At 37.4% G+C, this 22716-nt stretch overlaps 1 protein-coding gene across 7 annotated transcripts in view; it reads right to left on the reverse strand.

Annotated features, from left to right (window-relative positions):
* Positions 1-22716, reverse strand: part of Cirl (Calcium-independent receptor for alpha-latrotoxin) — a 74479-nt gene that overhangs the window by 48252 nt on the left and 3511 nt on the right. The gene's annotated exons all lie outside the window — the stretch shown is intronic.

The raw sequence follows: 22716 nt of genomic DNA on the forward strand, positions 1-22716 counted from the left end.
GAATTTCAAATTCCAACCTTCTGAATCTACCTGTGTTAGTTTCATAGCCCGAGAGTGATATTTTTTTCGATTCTTTTTAACATATCAATTTAAATGGTTGTGTTGTCTCGAAATTTTCAAATTGTTCATTTATCATCGACTCTCAAACAGCTCGATGACAAAAAAACTACTTTCTAGACGATAATTTAGGATTGCTATAAATATGTCAGGAGAGAAGGTAGGTATAAATCGGCACCCCGTGGCCTGGCACCCTTGTAGCCGGGCTGATTTTATCAGCCAGCAACTAACTTCCTTTCTGTCAGTGAGCAGTAGCTGTGATAAGTAGGAAACAGAATTAAAACGGAAAAAATCGCCCGTCAATATGTAAAATGGCAGGGTGTCGTCTACGAAATAAAACTTCTCTCATTTAACAACTTTTACATTTTATTTCTTTATAAAAGCAAGTATTCCACCACGTTAGACGTAAATCTGCTCCTTCCATAAAATAAAGAAGGGCCGGCTAACTTTAAAAGTCGTATTAAAACTTCTATTTAACTTGTAATAACGAAAAACTCAACTTAACGCGACACACCACCCGAAATGTTTTATTCGAAAATGAAAGTTATTTCGACCGTACGGATATATTTATAGCCACGGTTCGCACCGGACTTGTTCCATTTTAAAATCGGCAGGTGTTTATTTAGATCAATTAATTTATTGCACTTTAGTGCATTGCTTTCATCCATTCATTCTCCAGGTATTCTGTCATATGTGACTCCGCATACCTTTCCCGATCAGTAAATGCATTCCACAGCTCCACATTTAATGTAAATCAACTTTTAATAATTTTCTTTTCGATGTACAGGTGTTCCCAAATGATGGCTCATTTCTCACCCATTTTTTCAGCCTATTCCTTTCAAATTTCCCCATAATCAACACGAAATCATCAGCAGTAATTATATTGTTGCGACAGTAAACTACACGACATAAATCTGCATACGTAATGAGCCAAGACGTGTTTTGTTATTATTACATACTTTCTTCCAGGAAATACCAACCTCTCACAAAACTCACACCAATTAGGCCTTCATTGCTATTTTCTATTGCGAAACTCACACAAATCTCGAATTCTTCGACCGGTCGGCCAACGGTTTGGCTTTTTCGACCAGATCTTATCAACACTTGACCACTGCCTTGCAAACACAAAACCCAATGACGGAAAAAATGTTTTTTTGGAAAAAAACTTTCATTTAAAAGATGTTTCCAAAGCTTTTATAAACTTTAAAATCCTAATTTGTAAGACAATATATTCTCCTTTGATAGAAAAACATTGCTTTTATTTACTTTTTAGTGCATCTTTCAAATATAGGTGAGCTTTTTTCTAATAAATTCTTTTTTTAATTTTTTTATTTATTGCTTTTTAGTCTTTACTTATTCTAAACGTCTTTTTCTCTGAGATTTAGATTCGCCGTATTATTCACCATTATCCTAACTTCTGTTCTGTGACTATACTCTATCGTCCAAAATAAATTAATGAAAAAAAATAGCAACAATGACCATACCGTATGCAAAATTTCCATTCATTGGGACAACGGGAACCCTTTCAAATTTGGCTCCGAAAATATGAAACAGACAGACAGACAACAAAGCAGGTTGAATAAAAGCTTTTAAAAACTGGCAAAATTTTCCAAGTTATGACAAGACGTCGAAGGTTTGTTCTGGCACGGGGGTGCGGTGTTGGTTTAGTGTGGACGTAATGTTGGATTTTTGTGAGAAGAAGGAATTGGTTAACGACGTGTACGGGAAGCCATATGTTGCATGTCGTTGGATGACAAGCAGCGAATAAACACATTATGTTCTTGATAATCTTCTAGTCCCCGCACGTGTATGACTAACACCACATGATATGCAGTTATAATTCGAAAGATAAATAGGGGTTGATATCCATTCTCCTGTAGTTTTTACATAAATCGTCGCCCTAGACACAGTATGGCGCGCCGTGCATTGTTATGCGAATAATAAAGGTTCCCTCCTTGCCGCTGTTTCGCATTGATAAGCTTCAGGCTCGGAATGAGCCGATTGTTATATTTGTTAGTCGCTCAATTCGAACATTTTGGATTTTTCTTGCACGGGCCTGCGACGCGCGATAGCCCCATAATAGGGGAAGTTATTAAAATCGACCCCTAATTGCCTTCGGACAAAACAGCCGAATTTATAACGCTCGGACACAGGACTACTTTAATTAATTACAGCGCAGAACACACATAAATCAACTCTTTATCCCGCCTTTCGAATGACACCACACTTCACTTGCTCCTCATAGAAACCAATTATCTAATAACTGGATTCATTCGCTTTGCCGTTCGTTTCCTGAGTAGCCTTCAGTCTTTTCCAATTTTGCAAAGTAGCAACGAAATGCGATTCATTTGTCGTGGACCGCTTATATTATTGTATCTGCAGCTGACGAGCAGGAATAAGTCAGGAACACTTTCAGATGTGTTTGTAAATTCTAACCGATGGCAATGGCTTTGTTGCCGTGAAACTTGGGTCTGTCTCGTTGCATGAATGGTGGACATTCGGACATTTCCTTAGCCAGAGATAACCGAATAATTGAAAGCCCGAGTTAAAATTGTAATTAGGAATCCGAGTCTTTTGTCGCGTCGTAAATAGTTGATTACGGCGTTTAGGCCGGTGTTGTCGCATCGTCATAATGCCATAACTCGATTGTGACTGGTTATAGGCTGAATGGGTTGACATAAACGGTTTGGCAAAATTTTGTCGGTGGTGTAATTGGATTTGTTATTCTTGAAATGATGCGGTTGCCGCTTGCTTGAATTAATAATAGCGGAAAAACGATTAACACTTGGGACAATTAGCGAACGCGGCGAACGAAATATTTTGCTCTACGCCACTCTAAACATTGCAACAAGAATTGGCCAAAGATGTGACCAGGTGCCATTAGCTGCGTCCGTGACTGTACCTGCATAATAAAAGTCGTTCCGCTACGTTTAGAAATCTGAGAAATAGTAAAAGTATACAAATTGTTATTTTAATGAAATCATGAAAACATATTTCATCAACAAAACAGCCACTTAATGTAACAATTAAGACTTTACCTTGAGATAGTGAAAAATATTCCATGCCATTCGATCGTTACGGCCGTTAGTGCAAAAATATGAGTAGTTAGTTTAAGCAAGTTTAGCAATAATGCGTTTAAAACGGTTGCGAGTTATTTATCCCGATTAAAATATGGAAATCGATTTCGATACAAGCAGTTATCACAACGTCTGTCGCAATAATTTCCAAGCGACATTACCAGGGGTGGGTTATGGGGCCGTGTCGAGAAACTTAATCGCTTAGAAAAATTACTAGTGTGGTGGGTGAAATGTGGCAATTTTGATGAGATATTGGACGCAAGGGCCATCTACCACAGGGGCCTTCGGTTTAACTAACGCAACTGCATGTCGAATAAAATTGTTAATTATGAAGCAACAATCATACCGAATATTGAACTTTTCATCATGTTTGAGTTGGGTGATTGGCTTTAAGTTTCGAAAATGTGTTAAAAGATTAATGTGAGATAATGTGTGACAATCGCATGGCGTTATGGAAAGCAGAGGATGAAGCAGTTCATAAAAAATGATTGAAGAGATGAAAGCTTGGGAGAATTTGAACATACCATTAGGTTGTTTACTTTCTGGAAAACACGAAAAATCCCGGAAGAGTTATGGAATTGTTTCATTGCAAACACGACGGATTTGTTTCGGAAATTTTTCGAAACTCCCTCGGCGATAATTATGGTTTTTGTTTGAAATCGTGTCCACTTATCATTATCACTTAATGGCGCATACGCATCGATATTGGGTTTGGGGGAAAAGTGCGCTTTATGGACACTTTTGCCATTTAGGGGACGACATATGTCCCGATTTGGGGTAGTTTTCACTAAGAACCCTCGATCGGCCATAATTTATATTTAGTCTGGTCAATAATACGTTTGCTCAGTAAATACTCAAAACCGAACGTTAACTACTAATGAGCAAATAATTAATTGACATTACGTCATACGTGACATAGAAAACACATTTCTGTAATACCCAGCGTCATAATTAATGCGCCTAATACGGTTTTACCACGCCGTATGCAATAATTTACCAATTAATGCAAAACGTTGACGCGTCCTCGAACGCCTCTTCTCCTCGACAAAATTATAATATGAAGTGATTTCGGCTGTTTTTCTCTTGTTTTAATTCCAATTACTACGTTGGATACTTTTTGTTTCAACTTAATTCCAGTTAATGAACGCCAGCGAGTTCTACCTTCAAAGTTTTCTTATCGCTAAACGTTTAAAGTTCCAATGTGGATGGTCACCTAAATTGCACAAGCTTAATTTGTGGCATTTAAACACGAATCGATTTCGCATAAGCCACATTTGGGCGATTTTTCGTCCTTTGTGCGATGTTTTCTCGGGAGCATTTGTGCGAATTTGTTAATCCTTAGCAGCTTTATAAAGATAACATTGTAATGGCCCAGATGTTGGGGTTTTTACGGCCTTTTTACAATCGGAAGTGGGCAATTGTGGCAATATTTGTGAGCTTTGCCTGAAGTAAGTTTGCGAAAGAAAAATATTCCCGCCACGTATACGTAATTTGCAAGCGGGCTAATATTAATCCAACATACTAAGATTCACAGTGTTGGTTTTGCACGTATAACTTATTAAAAGGATGTGTTTTATGGCGAGCTTTACATGACGTAAATTCATTAAGGCCTCTTTTAACTAACCGGTTGCTCTAATACCTTTATATTTAACACTGTCAAGCTTTGGAGTTTTTCAATTACATTATCTTATGAAAGAACGGCTCTCATTGTACGAATACTCTTTATAAATCGACTTTGGGGAAAAAACTTGTAATAAGCTTGTTAACAAGTTTTCGGCACTAAATAGCCTGGCACGGGCTGAGCGCAAATAGCGCCCTGACACCGCGACCCACCCCCACAACCCTTCGACATCCGACGCACTATTGCCTGTTAAGAAACACCTGCATGCTGTTTATGTATATGCGAAGACTTAATAAGAGCCCTTCGGGCTGAGCACGGATGAGTTCGTGTGAGTTTTCACAGGAAGGATGTTCAGACAGAACGTTCCGATAAAAATACTTGGAAAAATAAACTTGTTTCATCAATTCCAACTTTAATCTATCACTTTTTCTAGCTTCTTTGTTAACAAGTTTAATTATACATTGCTCCAAAAAGCAGCTTGTCGGAGTTAAAATAACTCCTCGTCTCAGAAACACTAGCTTTATTCAACCAATTTTGATTACAACATGGATTTTTCCGGCCCGTTGTAAACAATAAATAATTGGATCTGAGACTTGGTTTGCCTATAGTATCATAGTATCACAAAATTGTGTCTAGACGTTGATGAGATAAAATCAATCTTGCACCAAACAAGCAAAATATTTATTCAATATACAGAGTGTCAGCAACGGAAAATTCGAAATGGGGGAATTTTCGTGTGGAAAAATATATTGGGTGTTAGTGTCGGCTCGGGTAGTCCGTAGTCCTAATGCGAGTCCGAGCCAATTTGGTAGTTTAGAGAGTAGATTTCGGCGAGCATTTGTAGGAGTGTTCGTCGGTCTGAAGAATTCATCCAATTTTAATATGAGTTGGCAAAGTGAATTTGAGTGTTTAAAAATTGGATTAGCAGCTCGTAGCGACGAAATAAGTTGTAAATTCGATTGTGTGTAGTGTTTAACTTGGGTTAGAGAAGCTTAATTATGCGTAAATGTTGTTTTTGTTTTGCGGTATTATTCGCAATTTCGTATAAACATCCAAAGTTCGCATTTGCACACAATTATAATTCAAATTGCAGAATATGCGGTTGGATCCATTACAGACCGACTTCCCTCGGGCTTAACAAAGGCCATTTCAGATCCCGCTTTAACTGGCCTACAATAGGGATTAGTCATGTAAAGGCATTATTACACGAGCTATCTATTTCCATATTGATTAACGCTCTTCGATACACAGTTTTACGGCGAGTTTTTCCGCAGCTTCCGAAACAGCGAACAATTACGATTACCGACTTGCAGCAAACCCGAATGTCGATGGAGAACCACGGGATTGTGCTCGTGCAATGCGTGCTATCAGCATACAACATCCGATAGAGATATTTCATTTTCCTTGCGGCAAATATGATCATTTGCTTCTCAAATTGCGCAAAACGTTGGAGGAAATGTGTTCGTTTTTTGCCTTCCGATTGTGATTTCAATTGAGATAGTGGTGTTTAGATATTTAAAATTGTGATGGTGATTTGATGGTGGCGTTTTTTCCCACACTGGGGCATGATGAATGGAATTTTTCGATAATCTTTATTACGTTTCTTGCACCACATGCATCACATACGCTACAGATTATTACATGTGGTCGGTGTAATAAATAGAAGCTGCTGCCATCGTCAAAATTAATGACACCCTAATTACGCTCGTTCATCTCGAACCACCGAAAAGAAGCGACATATTTGCGAAAAAAATTATTAAGACCTACACTCGAATAAACAATCTCATTGGAGACTTTAGTTACGCTCGATGCTTTCATAATTATATCAGATTTTTCAGATTTACTCGGACTCCATTAATCAATCTCGATGGCCACGATAATTAAATATCATTACCCGAAAAAATCTAGACCAGTGATACACATCTCTACATGGAAACAATTCAAATATTTTATACGATACCTTTTAATTTATTTCCTATTAATTTACATAACAATTAACACGAAGCCCTCCTTGAGCCATTTGTCGCGGGTTTACCTGAAATCAAACAGACCCACATTAGTCACAACCGAATTTTTCGCACACAATATAATATTATCCACAGACACGGTCGTCGTATATAAAATCGACGTTTTAGGATCCCGAAAATCGTTTCGCATTCTACCGACACAGATAGACATCACTTTGACTTTTGTGTTCCTCAACCTGACTTGACCACGATTTAGCGATAAATTAATATTATAGGCTCAAAATAAATTCCACTGCTTCGTTATTAAACGCAAACATTCTACCACATTTATAAACCATACCAACGGGACAAGCGGATTATTGACTTTCTTTCCTTTCCCTTTCAAGCTTCAATACTCGGCGGAGACATATAATTTTAAATTCTAAAGTACCGGCTATTTTAAGACAATTATTAAAGCATTTGAGATACGAGACGAGACTTTAAGGTTTCGCGGCAATTAATAAGGAAACCAACCGGCGTTCCCCCAAGTCTTGCCGCAAGCTCCACCAAATTCTAATAAAGCTCGCTACTGACCCGGCCAATTAACAGCCAACAATCAATTCAAATTATTTGCCGCGAATAGCAAAATCAACGCCAAAAAAATTGCCAAGAAAAAATTCACTCCCAGCGTCTATTATAAGTTTTTTATATTTTTAGATTTCGTTGTAATTTTGGTTGTTTATCGGTACCTGGAGCACGTATCCGCCAATAACTACAGAATTATTAACCGCAACCTCATAAGTCGGGATCGCTGGAAAGCTGTTTTACTTAATTTATCTTAAAAAAACATCCTAGTAAACACACTAACGTAAAGAAAGAAACGTTACTTTTATATGAAATATGAGTGCAATTTATTTACGTATTTATTTGTACAATTTAAGAAAAACAAATTTTTGTGTGGGTTTAATTTTATTTATTTAATAATCCTACACTCAACATCCAAAACATTATTTTAAAGAACTTGCTTTTCTTACATGTTATCATATATTTAAAAACACGTTATTTTCTATATAAAACTTAAAAATGGTAATGTATTTAATAGAAGCACTGCCCTTTTTATTATTCTCCTAAAAGTCAAAGACTGCTTGCTGCCTTTTTTTATATGAATTTTAAATTTCATGATTGTCAAAAATACATGCAAAAGTAGTTATTACTATAGTAGTTATTTTCTACACAGTGTCGCTAAAAAGTTTGTATAACGTTAAATATTTTCAGAACGGTTTAACAGAGAACCTTTAAACTTGGGAAACAGTTAAAAGTGTTTAAATTCTATCATCTGAGGGCTTTTTCGAATTTCTATCGTCATTTATTTTGAAAATACAAGGCTAACTTAATTTTTTTAATGATACGGAGAGCCTAATTTCATCATTTTTAAAAGAGCATTTTTTTTCTGAATTCAGTGTTGTTTAACAAAGGTGCATTTAAGTAAAACTGCGCGAAAAAATATTTCATGTTCCTTCAAAAATTCGAAAAAGTCATGTTTTCCAAACTATATCCAAGTCTTTAAAAAAGGTTATTACACACTAATTAATCAGATATGTGAAAGTGGTTGGAATTGGGTGTATGTTTGTAAAAAGTGCAGCGATTTGATGGCGATTGTGAGTGAAAAAATTGCCGTTGTCTGGCATTTATGTGCAAATTTCCTTTCAGGGGAGGGATTGGGTAAAAAGTGTGTTCGTGTAGACACGTGTTTGGTGTTCTATTGGTTGTAGCAATGTTTTGTATGTGAGAAAGAGAGTCTGCATAAAAGGTTTTTAAAATGAGGTGGAATGTAAGGTGAGAAGAATAGTGAAGGAATCGATGTATTAAGTTAAAATATCCATTTTTGTGTTCGCGTTCCTTGTAAATATGTAAATTAACTAAATCAATATTCAGGCGAAGTTCGTAAGTCTGGGGGAGTTGAAAAATCGTAATTATAAGGGAGTAGGGCGCATACAAGTCGGTGAAGTTCCTGATGCAGGCCATTTAATCCGCAATATATTAAAGTTGAATGTTCACCAGTGATATAAACCCTCACCAATTCCGGTTTAAAGCCTTGGAACCCCAGTGGCAATCGCGAATTTGACAGTTTAAAGAGTGTACCGACATTTGATGAGATGGTGGAAAAACTAGAAAATTAGGACTGCGCCGGAAATGGGGGCGCACAGCCCCCTGACGCACATATTTTAAGAAAGCATGCAGTCGAGTTCGCGCCACATTAGCCACTTATCTGGCCATTGCCATCTGCTCATCTGGCGAAAGAATATAAGACAGCCATTGAACGGAAACCAGCCGAAGGGCTGAACTACCCTCCACTCGAAAACCTCGACACCATCCTGACGTCACCGTACTAATCTAGGTTTATAGTCTAATATGGCTCCGGCCAAGGGCGCTTACGCCCATTCCTTGTTCATCTGTCGCACTGAATTTGATTTGGGAATTGCCGAATGCTTTTAATTTTATTTTTATTTCCCTCTTTCGCACGTTAGCCCTCCAACTACTTTTAATCCAATTTTGCTTAAAAACAGACGACAATTAGACGCACAAACACTGTGCTCCCAGATTTTCGCCTACGCCTCGACAAACCCCAATTCAATCGACCAATCACCAAAAACACTCACTGGATCCGGAGAGCCCAAACATTTGGCGTCCCAAACCTGGGCATAATACACGCCTCTGGTGTATTTGGTGCAACAATAGAAAGTTGTAAAATAATTTGAGTAATAAATCGGGACGGAACATAAAAATGTGGCACAGAATCAGGGTCACAGCAGTCCCTGGATGTTTCCCGACATTTTCCGCACCATATTGTTTAGGACTCCGAGATTTATATGTGGTTGCAAAGTTAAAATAAGACCATGTCGGAGTTTTTCAAAGCGAATTTAAAATTATTTTGCGATGTTTACAAGCTGGGAAGGGTGCGCAAGTGTAAATATAACGTTAAAAAACATTAGCAAGTCGGTAATGCTTATAAATATACGTAAAAGTGTGTAGACAAATAGTGGTCATGTTTATTTCGGTGCGATCTCTCAATTTTATTTTTAGGAAACGCTGGCTGTAATAACCCGAACAGATTGTAACGAAGGGTGAATTCGCAAATCCTCATTTAACGATATAAAAAGTCGGGGTGTTGATAATAATAATAAAAATTGTGCGAAAAATCAATACGGCCAAACTGACGCCTGAAATATAGGGCATGTTGAACACGAGGCAAAGCACATTGATCGTGGTGAAATAAAACAGGGTTTCAGGTTTTCTCCGTCTCGTGTAGACTGCACGTCAGCGGATTAGTTAATAATGAAAGGGCATTATAAGAGGAAACATTCAACAAGACCCCAAACTTGCGCTCTTATAGAATAAAATATTTCTAATGAACCTTACACGAACACCTCGGAATTACGTGCCAAAAGGAAACAGTATTTTACACCTTGTACAATACTTTTCATTTTGAGCGAATTTTTCGTCGGCCATATGGTCTAGCCAGACAATGAATTTCAAACGGTTCTAGCGGAAGCATTCTCCTCATGCTCGGTTGATTTAAAACAATTTTGCGTCGCCAATTGCCTTAAGTTTATTTTTCGAAAATCTATTCTGGTCAAATTATTTTCCGCTTTCGAACCGTGAGAAGTGCAGTCATCTAAAAATGAAGTTTTGCATGGAACCCCGTCATATTGTTTGAACATGTCTGTTCAGTTTCCACAACTGTCAACCAGGACTCCGCCTCCTAACCATAATGGTAAACAAATGTTTCGTTTAAGTAACATTTAGACATAATGCCTCAAAAAGTGAGGAGTTAGTGAGGTCATGACAGACGCTACTTAAGCAAATATTGTATTTAAAATAATGGACGATTTATTTCTGCTAGAAACTAACCAGACGTAACCCAGCATAGTTCTCATAGTTAAAAAGATGCCTAACTGTTTTTTTATTGTCTGCATTAACAAAAGCGCACGATATGAAATGAGCATCACGCAGACTTTCGACGTCCATTTTTCAACGGATTTGTGACTTGATTAATTAGGGAAAAATTGGCGGCCAGTTGACGAAAATGCAACAATAATAGAAATTATTTTATTCCTCATCCTCAGCCCCTTTCAGTAGCGCTCGCAATACCGGAGATAAATTACCGACAAAATCGCCATTAATTTTGTCCATAGTTGTAGGAGTTTAACAACGTTATTTATCAAAGTGCAGACGCGAAAGTTGCATCGAAAATACCTCTTTGATAATTCTGTTTTAATAGAATTAGAATGCGTTCGAATGTCAAACTATGCAAGTGGAAAACAGAGATGCGGTCTTTTGATTAAATTAGGTCACAAAGTTTGGAATCTTTCCGAACCGTAATTATTTTTAATTACACAGGTGAGCGATTATGGAATAATGAAACCGATAGGAGAGCATGTTTTATGCAGATTCGACATTATTCATATTAAATGGGATTCCGTAAATTATTAAAATCGCCGCTGTGTTTATTATAAAGCTTATTATAATTTCAGTGGGGGATTAAGTGAAGCAAAAATAATCGTGGCTTTTACAAACAGTAAGTAATTGTGTTCTACACGAAAATGCGCTAAAATATATTATGGCCAAGCTGTAATAAATTACAAGTTCAATTATAAAAACGAGGTTACATTAAATTTGCAAGGGCTTTAAATATGACGGTTAGGGTTCAGGTCTACTTTTGACGTTGATAATATCTGGATTCTTGCACTACGACTAATAAATATTTGATATTTTATTCGAGTCAACGGGACATTGATTAGGGTTACCGATAGGGTTTTAAATAAATTTGTTAAGGTAATAAAACACCCGCGCACGACATTTTACTACACATGTTAAACCGATACGAACCCAAAATAAAAATACGTCACTTTGTCCTTGCGCGCTTTAATAGAACTTATTCAAATGTTTTCGGGGGTTTGGGACTTGCATGTGCAATTACTGTGAGCTTCAAATGTGTGGCAATAAAGGATAAAAGCTCGGGCCGGAGTAAAATACTCGATATTTAATAATGTTAAAGTTTCGTCGGGTTCCATTAAAAAGGAATTTAGAGAGATAAGTAATGCCTTCGAAATTGCTCATTAAAGAAATATGTTAGAAGATAACATATTATCCCCATTTTAAAAGGGACTCACTCGATAGGGAAGTTGCTTAAAATGCACTTTTCCCAAACTAATCGAATTCCACTGCGCGAACATCACAATTTACTTCGGCAAAAATGTCGTCAAATTTTTTAAGCAAAACTCATTTATTAAGGCAATTAGGGGCAAGAGACGACAAGTCACTTTCCGCAACTATTTCTCAACTTTTCCCATTTATCCTCGAGAAATTAGCTTGTCGAAAGTATTACAATATATCTTGACCGGGATTTGGCGTTGTTTACAATTTTCCTGGAGGGTAGATAGTGCCCCCTGCGGTTTTTATCTCGGCTATAACCAGCCGATATTGAAACTCTTAGCTCTTGTATTATCTCTCCCAGGTATACCGGCGTACCTGAATCCCCAACGTTTTTATACTAACCACTTCAAATATATTTTCGGTGCCTCGGACACATAAAATACACAATACATAACAGTACTCCGCTTTATGTCTTCTTTAGACCATTCTTGTACCTCGCCCTGTTAAATTCTCAACTCCTGTTCCTGTACGACCTCTCGATATTTAAAACCAGACAAATCCACAACAGTTCACTGACTTTATTTCCATTATTTTCAGCCACCCATAGATCACATATTAATTTTTATCTTTACGTGCTTAAATTGCCAACGTTTGCATTTTAAAATACTACCAACAAACCTAAATTTTCAGAAAGTGGTGGCAATAGATAACACGTGTTAATTCGTAAGTGGCCTAATAAACATGTTATAAGTCGGAATCGTTACAGGCTGGTTGGTTGATTCGAGCGATATCGGATTTCATGCAGTTCTTGCGTATGTGGAGCAAAATTTGCGTTCGAATGATTTAATCCCTTTAGTAGAAAAAATAAGAGCGGTCAAACAGATTTATAAAAATATCAGATCGGAAGTTTTCTTATTAATTGAGTTTGTGCACGAGATTTGGTAATCAATCAAGGTCTATTATAATACAGAGCGATTAGAGCAATTAGGTTTTGGTCAGTTTGACGGTTTTCGAATGCGGCATGATCCGTAAATATGCAGCGAGTGGGATGTGAGAGCAAAGGTACTAATTGAAATTGTTTTATTGTGCAAAACGGATCCTAGAAATAACTAGTCTGCAATCACGCCGCACACTCCTATAATCCCTTTGTATCCATTACCACATACGGATTTATCTCTAATATAGCATTCGCATCCATGGAAACTGCCCCCAGGCTAGTTGCTTTAATCAGTCTGTATATTGTCGAATTAGTAGTTTTTTCCGAGCCATCAATCCGATTTTGATAAATAAAATTCCCGTGATAATTACATATTCTCTCCGATGCGTACAACAATAGAACAAAGAAGGTGCAATTTTATGCAATAATCGATAGAATCGTGATCGTCAATCAATGGAATTGTGCCATGACATCCACACGAACCAGCACGTCGTAATCCGAAGAAAAGACATAAACGCTGGCCATGATGTAACACATCTTTTGCGATTTTATCCACTCCGCCGAGAACAATTCAAATTTTACAGAGAACTGTACTGACGCTGCAAAAATCCCCAAATTCGATGCCGATCCAAACACGAGGTGGGAATTTCGCCTCCGGCCCTAATCCCGATTTAAATCTATTGATTTCCTCCTCCAAAAGCTCGAATTAAAAACAATCAATTCGACGGCTTTCTTATTCAAAATTGAACCGACTGAGTAAACACAAGCAAATTTTCTATTTCCGTATTTTCATATTCCAATTTATAGTGCACACGAAAACAGTTACAGATATATCAAATATTTGCACATAAATGCATACTTTAATAAAGTAAACACATTTGTTAAGATAAACCAACATTCCAGGGCCCAATACTCTCAATATTAATTTATACTCCGCAGTGATACGAAATCGCTCTCCTTCTGCGCACACAAAGAGCACCAATCAGGAGCCGACGCGTTGCACCACGCGATTGCATTATAACGAGAAAACAATAAAGAAGACTACATAAAAATGCTAAAAAGTATGTATAAAAATACTAGACAAAACTTTGTACAAAGCAGGCTAGAATTTAAAATCCTTCTAAAAAATTTTGAGAGAAGCTCAGAAAATAATTGCAAAAATCTAGGAAAGAGTTTGTACAAGAATCTAAATAGAAATTTACTAAATAATATAAAAAATTGTCCCGATTTCAGACGTGAAGACGTTTTAACAAAAGAAAAATCTGAAGTATAATCAAGAAAAAGACGTAGAAAATTCGTATTCTTTTATTGTTGCAAATTTGCCAAAAAATATTCATAGGCGACTTTGCAGTGATTTTTCAAAAATTGTTTTTTTTATAACAAAAAGTTGAATAATTCCAAAACGAAAAAAGATAGACCCATAATAGTTTATATAGTTATATTATTTTTTGCGTAGATTCCAATGATGTAAAAATATATTTTAAATTATTTTAAAATATTTTCTCTGTGCATAATAAAAATATTTTGTTTGTGGATTTTAAGTCGATCTAACGGATAATAAAAACAGCATATTAATATTTCAATTACCAAAAAAGGTATAGACCGATTACACACCCCTGTATAATACCGTACGTTTAGTTTATAGTTTTTAAGAATCATAGTTTTACGCTTCGCGTTTGTTTGTTACAGTTGATTTGGCTGTAACAGAAGTCGCCAATTGGCCATTGTTGCATAAAATCTTCACTTAACTAAAAAAGATATTTCTCGTTCTGAAACGAAATTGTCGTGCACATGCATAAAATAACGTTTCGTTCGACGTTCAATCGCAGTTAAAGTAAAATTCCATTTAAACTCCGTGAAAATAGCACTTTTTCCAAAACAATACTTGGGGCATATTTGGAATTTTATTCCTCAGAGTGTGAAACAACAAAAGAATGAGGAAAGAGAAATCGTTTATATCTCGGGATCTCGCTGAAGTAAGATTAAGAACTTTCTAGTTGCATTATCCTCGAAGTCGGGGTGAAATTATTTAAATATTGCGATTAAATCTGATCAATAGCTGATCTATTTCCCGGAGAGACACACGTGTTTGCGTGATTCTTCACGTCGTTTTTTAACAGAATCTACAACGTATTTCAAATTTTATTACTATGACTATAAATAAAAGTCTGCGACCCTCTTATATGATAAGAGCCGCTCCAAATTGACGTTTCGGCTGCCCGACTGCTAACTTGCTTTGGCATTTAGCTTCACTTTCTTAATCGATTTTGGGATCGCGAGGGGAGCCTGAATCTCAAAAATCGTGGTCAAAGCGGAAGCAATTAATTTCATTTAAAATAAAACAGTTAAATAGAAAATGGGGCGCTTCCGTCGGTGGACCAGATAAAGCCGAAACATGAGCTTTAATCTGCCGAGTTCCATTTTTTGGCTAATGGGGCGCAAGTTTGTATAGAGGCCAAACAACAGGACGTCCTATAGTGTTAGGTTATTATTATATGGGTTAGAATAGGGTTTCCTTTGTATGAATACGAGTTACAACACAATTCCTTGGGTCGAAAATGTTCCTAGCATAATACAAAAATAAACATCAGCGAGACTGGACAAACTGACAAGAATTTCTGTTGTACCACAGGGAATCGAGGCAATTAAAAGATATTAAACGGGTCAATAATTTATAAATATTATTAGTTTAAGGCTGAAATTAAATATACATTGATGTCAGTCGTAATTAATTTTACGGTTTTCATCTGTTCGGAAAACATTTCAAAACATTCGTCGACAATTTTTTCTCTCTGTTCTGCATAAATCATTCGGCATCTCGCGCTTCTTACACGTCTAATAAAACCCATTTTATGGTTCCTGAATGTTTGTTTTACATTTCCTGGTCGGAGTTTTACGCAAAAATAATCATCGAATCCGGAACTGAGAGGAGAAAATATTAAAATACCAGAGCGAGCATAGTTTGCTCGTCGCGTCGGTAATCTAATAGCAGGATTTATCTAAAAAAGGAAATTTTCTGTCATCCACCTGTCGTGTGTTTCAAACTCGAAGAAACTGAACCGTTATTTACCTACAGAACAGCGCAAATAATCCATAAAATGTCAATATGGACATTTCATCCATAATGCCCTTATCGCCGTGTCAATACGAGCAAATTAACTTTGTTTACATCATCTAGTAAATGAATTCCGGGTTTATCCGATGCAACAGGATAGATAAGAGTTAAACTTTCCGGTGTAAAAACTCGAGTGAAATTAGTTCATGAAGAGACAAGGAAAGAAAATTCGATGTTCGTTCCGCCATTTTCATCGGGCTGTCAGAATCCATTATTGTGGTGTTTTTGCATTTAACTTTTCGCACGAACACAATGAAGTAAACTAAACCAAACTAAAGCAAACTTGTCTAAAGTCAGACGTGGCAATGCAAAGTCGGTGGTCTGCCGGAGCGAGATAGCATATGTGCACATATAGAGGAATCTTCGCTGAGATATATCTGCCACCTAAGGGTCCCCGCCACCACTCAATCGAAAAATCATTCAGATACGCCCCTAAATAAACACCGCTCCCCTGATCGTAAAATTGATTCGTTTTATTGCAAAAACAATACTACTTCATAAAACAACACGACATACGGGTTCATCGCGATAACTTCGGCTTGAAAAAGCCCCGTCATTAAATATCGCCAAACCCCCTCGACATTACTCAAATCTGTTAAACAAACCTTTTCTTCGCTGTCTAAACTACGGATTAACCGCCCAAATTTCTAAGCTCCGAGTGATCCTCGTGTGGAAGCAGGTAATATTCAAGATAATGGCGTTCAGTTGTCACATGCGATTTAGCTATGCCCGTTTGCACATCAAACAATGGCATATTTTAAATCTTGACACCAACATATTACACTCGGGCGTGAAAATAAACGCTTCATCAGAAACATACTTGTTAATTCACCGTTTCCTCAATAAAACCAAGGAACTATTAAGGATGTGAAAATGATCTGCTCTTAGCATTTGTCACTGCGCTAACAAGAACACTGTAATTACGAGACGCGATAAAAATCTCACGCTTATGCACTAATAGAACACCCCGGACAACATTTTGCAAATCCGTGTTTGTTGAAAATTGATGGCGTAATTATTGCTGATACGTCCCGCGTAATAAATATTATTATTGCGCAGTAAAAACATTTTTATGTGATTTGTTTACTTCTTTCCTTTACTGCTTATTTTTCTTGCAATAAAATGGATTTACCGTCATAGAACAGTCGTTTGGCTTGGTCTGAAACCAAACGTCTATCGCAGATAAAACGCTTGGTGTGCCGTTGTCAATATTTTTAACCCGTCGTGAAGGATGGCTCTATTCAGTTAATTAGATGTTTATTAATGCAGAAATAGTAAGATGGCCGGTTCAGTCCCCGGAAAGTTTAAAATTTCATTTTTCATCATTTGTGTACTAATTTGACAATCTGCGAAACTAGTTTCGGCCCGAAATGGAAATTGAGTCGGCTATAAATTATGATAATTATGTTAGCAAATTATTGATATGAAAAAATGTCGGCCTGGTTTATGTACAGTTGGAAAAACGAAAATTGCGGGAGCTTTTGACTCGGATAGGTCGTCGCCATGTATATTATGTAAATTACGTAACGGGGCCAATAAATCAATAGTTGGCAAAGTTGTGTAAAATTGCCGGTAATTTTTCTATATTAAAGATAAAAAGAGTGTAGGTGTCAGGAAACGATATAAAGCTTTTAAAATAATCTTTAAAAATGAAATGGGCACCTACATATTCGTGTACTTAATGCGGCGTTATCGGGCAAATATCAATAGTGTTGTCAGGAAAGCGCATTTTTTGTGGAGTGTCAATACAAAAGTCAAACACACTTATCGGCTGTTGGTTTAATACCTATGCCTATGCACCGAGTTTCGATGACTGTCCCGATAAAATAATTTCCAAAATCCGTGCCGTTTTTTACTGGCGAGGAATCCCACCCGCATGTCTCCGTTCTGTCGAAATGTCAATCAAGCCACTCCTAAAACAAAGAAATCTCGAAAAAGCCGTGTAACGAAACTGAGTTTGTACAAAATAAAAACGTTCCAGTCGAAATTTCACGGCATTATTTATGTTTCCTGATTAGTGGTAGTTCAGTTTTCTGCTTTACCTCACCGATGGAATGTTGGCGAAGCGGAGTGGAAGAGGTTTATAAGAGAGACTCTCGCACTTCAACGGCCTTGCAACTTAACGTAGTACCTGCCCGGTTGGTCGGCTCAAATGAGAGTTGAACGGCCGAAAGTGACCGATCATTTTGTTTCATCAATATCGAATAAACAATATTTTTATTGACTAATGTCACCACTTTCAAGACGCGCCGCGCCGACAACCACCCCGGATCGGAAAAATCAACAAAGATAAACGCGCCGCGAGATAAACTATCGACTGCGCCTCGAAATCATAGGTCAGGGAGTAGAAAGTACCAAAAACCGCCTCACTGATATTATTTTCCAATCGGAACATACAACCGAAAAACAAATCCCATTTTACAGGATTCCAACCTGAGACTGTTCCCCACTCTGTTCCTATTTTTCTACAAAATAAATGCTCCACGCCGTTCAAATGAAAACTGATTTTTGCGAAAAATGGACGTCGCTCCTAAATTAATTTTTGGCGCAAGTAAATATCACTATAATTTTTCGAGCAATGGAACGAATTTAAAAATCTCGTTTGTCTCTGAACGGATCAAATGTGAGCCAAATGACGGTGCGGACGTAAGATTTTTTTAATTGGTGTTGTGTCGGCTGAGGTTAATCAGGTCCGTGTCGGGTGGCAAATTGTCCTGCGAAATGTCACAAGAAACGTGAGGCGCAGACGTTATTGAAAGATTAAAGTTTTGTTAATTTTTTGCGAACGAGTGCTCCAGGGCTCTAAAATCAAGTCCAAGTAGATCCGCGTAATCCTATTTTATTCACAATATTCTCCCTCAAAGAGAATAAAAAGCGGAATTTTCATTCACCTGGCTATTAAATTTTTTAGAGTTTATAACAGTGCACGCGATTTCATTGAAATTGCAGTAGATAAATAAAAGTGGCCGTTCCTAAATTTAGATTAAAGTTAGGTAGCAGCGCAAGTTGTCAAAGGCATGTTATATCAATTAAATAACTAATTAGTTGTAAAACAAGTCGCAACAACTATCGATCAAGCCGAGGTAGAATGCCACCGGTTTTTGGTGCGAAACGGGGTATTCCATCAAATAATTGAAGTGAAAGATGGAATTTCGGGAAATAATTTATGTAACGCGATAAGGGTGTGAGCAATTCTGGACACCTGTATGGTATGATTTATTTATCGGAAAGCGCAATAGAGTAGAGGAGCGAGTCAATAAGTAATATTTTCCCGATAAAACATATATTACGCTCATCCATTAAATAAAAGTCGGAAGGCGATCAATGTTTCTCTTTGATCGTGTGAACGAGTCGTTTGAATTATTACTGAAAAAATGATATTAAGGACGACAGCCTGTTTAAGGATGAAAAATTTTCATCTCGGACTCGAAACTTATTTTCCAGATATTAACTTTTTACTTTGACCAAATTGTATTACACGCTGATGGCCCTGATGATGACTAAACAATCTGCAAACAATATCGAAAAAAATAACGAAATTAATAGAGCTTCATGTGAAAATTGCTTTTTATACTTCTAACCGGTGATTACACTAAATTATTTATAACGGACCCCGGCCTGTCAAGTCAATCCATTTTCTCTCTCTCTTTTCACTCATCAATTATTTAATACACAAATAATTACTTTTGTCCGCAATTCGAAAAATAAAAACGCCCTGTATAGGCGTGTGCAAACTCGTTAAAAGTTTCAGGCCCCCAGATAAGTGTTTGTTTAGTAATATTTTTTATGGGGATTGTTAATGAGATACGCGCTGCGTGGGAGGACATAATTAATTAAAACTTGCTTTAATTTCTCTAAATTACAATTTTTAACTGAGACACATACATCATTCAATGGGCGGCTCAGCCGGGACATCCTGTATAACATTTCTGACTTGACACTAGTGATGTGTAAAGTAAGTTATAACAAATTTACATGATTGCATCCGTCTACACTTGGCAAGTTAGTCGTAATGTGATTTAAGCAACGGTCAAGAGACCTCTCGTAGGTGATGAGCGGTAATGTTTCTCCTTTACGATCCACAAAACCTTCAAATTCCGAGTTGCAAACTTGCTAGGAATCGTTACGAAGTTTTTAGCTTAATCAACTCTTGTAAAATAATTATTTCGGGCAATTAATATTTCACTTGTGGAAGGAAAATCATCGACTTTAAGGAGTGCAGCAAGTATAATAATAAAAATAAAAGACTAAGCAAACAGAAACTGCTTTTCGTAATGACACTTGAAAGCCGCCTCATCTTCCTCCCGCCTTTAAGCCTTGTAATGATAATAACTAAAACCATTAGATAATTTCAGTAAACAGAATAATAAAACATTTAAAGGCGAGTAACTGTGTCCCACATAAGGTGTACGAGGAAATGACATGAAAATAGTAGACAACGGAAAAATTTCAGATGGTCGAGAGAGCATAACGAGCGTGGAGGGTGCAATAAAGAGACACTAGCCCTCTACTCTCTTAATCTCACCCTTGCTCGACTTTTTCCAAATATTTTCGGCGGTAATAACAATAAATTGACAAGTCAGCAACGACCGAATCCGCTCAACTATTTATCGATCTCAAACTCTTGCAACTCCACGTAAAAATTTGTTTTTCCGATTTTATTAAATATAGAATCTATTGTTTGGGTTAAGTGTGGTGAACTCGGGCCCAAGGTTATTTCCTTAATCTCAGTTTAATGCATCCTTTCGTGTCAGTTTTTTCTTTTTGAGATTAAGTTATTAGCAAGCTGGAATTTGAGTTTTTAGTTCCACGACGTTAAATTAACACAGTTTTTGTGTTTCCGACATCTGCTTTGCGTGTTCGACGGCCCGACGGCCAACCGGCGGATTCGATGGGTTTGGCTGTTGGTAAAGGGTTGCAGTGAAGTGGGGGTGGCGTTCGTCGCGGCATCGCCTTGGGCGCGCATTCCGCGCCCATACGTGTTTTGGCAGAGTCGGAACACTCACCTCGACAGAATTAATGGAGTTGGAGATAGCATAATGCTGTTCGCTTGTTCGAATCATATACAGGTATCAAAAACAGATTAAAATTTCGAGTTTTGTATTTAATGTGTGCGTACATTTAAAATTGATAGCACTACCTTTATTAATGGATATGGGCTGAAAGGCTAGCCTGTATTAATGCTGTAGATCACGAGAGTTGATGGCTCGTGTATTTCAGAGTTTTGTTTTAACGAATCTCATTTACTGGCTTTTACGCCTACTTATACGTTTATCTCTTTCTTTCGAATTTGTGTCGTTCCATTTTATCATTCTGATCGTTTTCATATAAAATCTTAAAATCCTTATCCATAACGCTGAGAGCTCATTCCTTCTTACTAATGTTCCTTTCTGTCTGCGACCCCTCTTAATTCCGCCAAAACTGCATCGGATACATAATGCACCTCGACAAAAGCTAAGCCGCATTAACTTGAAATATGACTTTTTTAATCATAATGTCTCATTCAGCCCTTCAGCCTCACCCCAACTTTCCACGCCACCACCTCCGCCCAGTGGCGTCGCAGCATTGACATTTTTTCCTGCACCACTCAAAAACAATTCAACAAACTTCAATTTAAACATTAAAGCCCCAATCACTAAGCTGCGGATCTTGCCTCACTTACGCTCCGCTCGGTAAACTTTATTGCAAACAAACCAAGATAACAGCACCGGAAAACCTAAACCTAGGTTTACGACCTTATTCATCTTTAACCGCGAACTCTAATAACTAATACTGGTGACAAACCAATGCTGCTAATGAAGGTTTATTCAGAAATTAAATAAACCCACTGAGACTGAGCGCCTGATTATTTATTTGGCCAAAATGCGCCGAAGTGGAGGCGTTTTTCGCTCCACATAGCGATGCAAATTACGGTATGATGTTCGATTCTATTACAGCATGATAATTGCAGCTCGGTCTGGATTACGTGAATTACGTAACAATATTTGTTGGGAAAAGCATCAGCGATCGGGCAACATGTTGATATTTTGATCGTCGAGGGAGTTCGTGTTAAAATTAATAAATCATTGTGGCCATCTATGCGATTTTTCACAATGACTGGTCGGGTGCGAGCGCGAGAATGAGTTTATTTGTGGTAAAAGTGACCGATTGCATCTGGATTTTTTCTGGCCGTGTATGCGCCGCTACTGGCTGCAAACCAATCCATCTATTCGAGATTAATTTGATATCAATGTGCTGCAAGGAATTCGCCTTTCACAACACCTATAATCGGCGTCTTAAGAAAACGCCTCAAAAATCGATTCTCGGCCAGATATGCACGTTTAAGTTATGCCAAGTCATTTGAAAGATGATATTAGTATACATTCAAATCACTGGAGGAGAAATCAATGATAAAATTTCGCTTTGTTAGATGCGATTTGACATTAGTATAGCGAAACACGGTTTCGGAATTCTTTCACCGTGTATGCAAAAATGAGCCGCAGATGTCGCCCCGCCATTACAAATCGGCATTAAATTTTCCACTACTCCACTAAATTAAGCTCAGAGAGCTATCGACACTGCGACAGTTGGTAAATGAGTTTCTTACACAAAAGTACATACAGAAACTTATAATTTGATATTTATGGCTCGCAGTACAACAATGACCCGAGTTTAAAATCTCCGGAATTAATTCCTATAATCGGCGAGTCTCTCATTTACATTCGCCGCTCCTCATTATTAAACAAATTTCATCGACCATTCACAAAACAACTCACATTACGCTGCGTTTTGAAACATATGTCTTAACATCATCAATACGCCGGTTA

The sequence above is a fragment of the Tribolium castaneum genome, chromosome 10, assembly GCF_031307605.1.
Source record: "Tribolium castaneum strain GA2 chromosome 10, icTriCast1.1, whole genome shotgun sequence".
NCBI lineage: Eukaryota > Metazoa > Arthropoda > Insecta > Coleoptera > Tenebrionidae > Tribolium > Tribolium castaneum.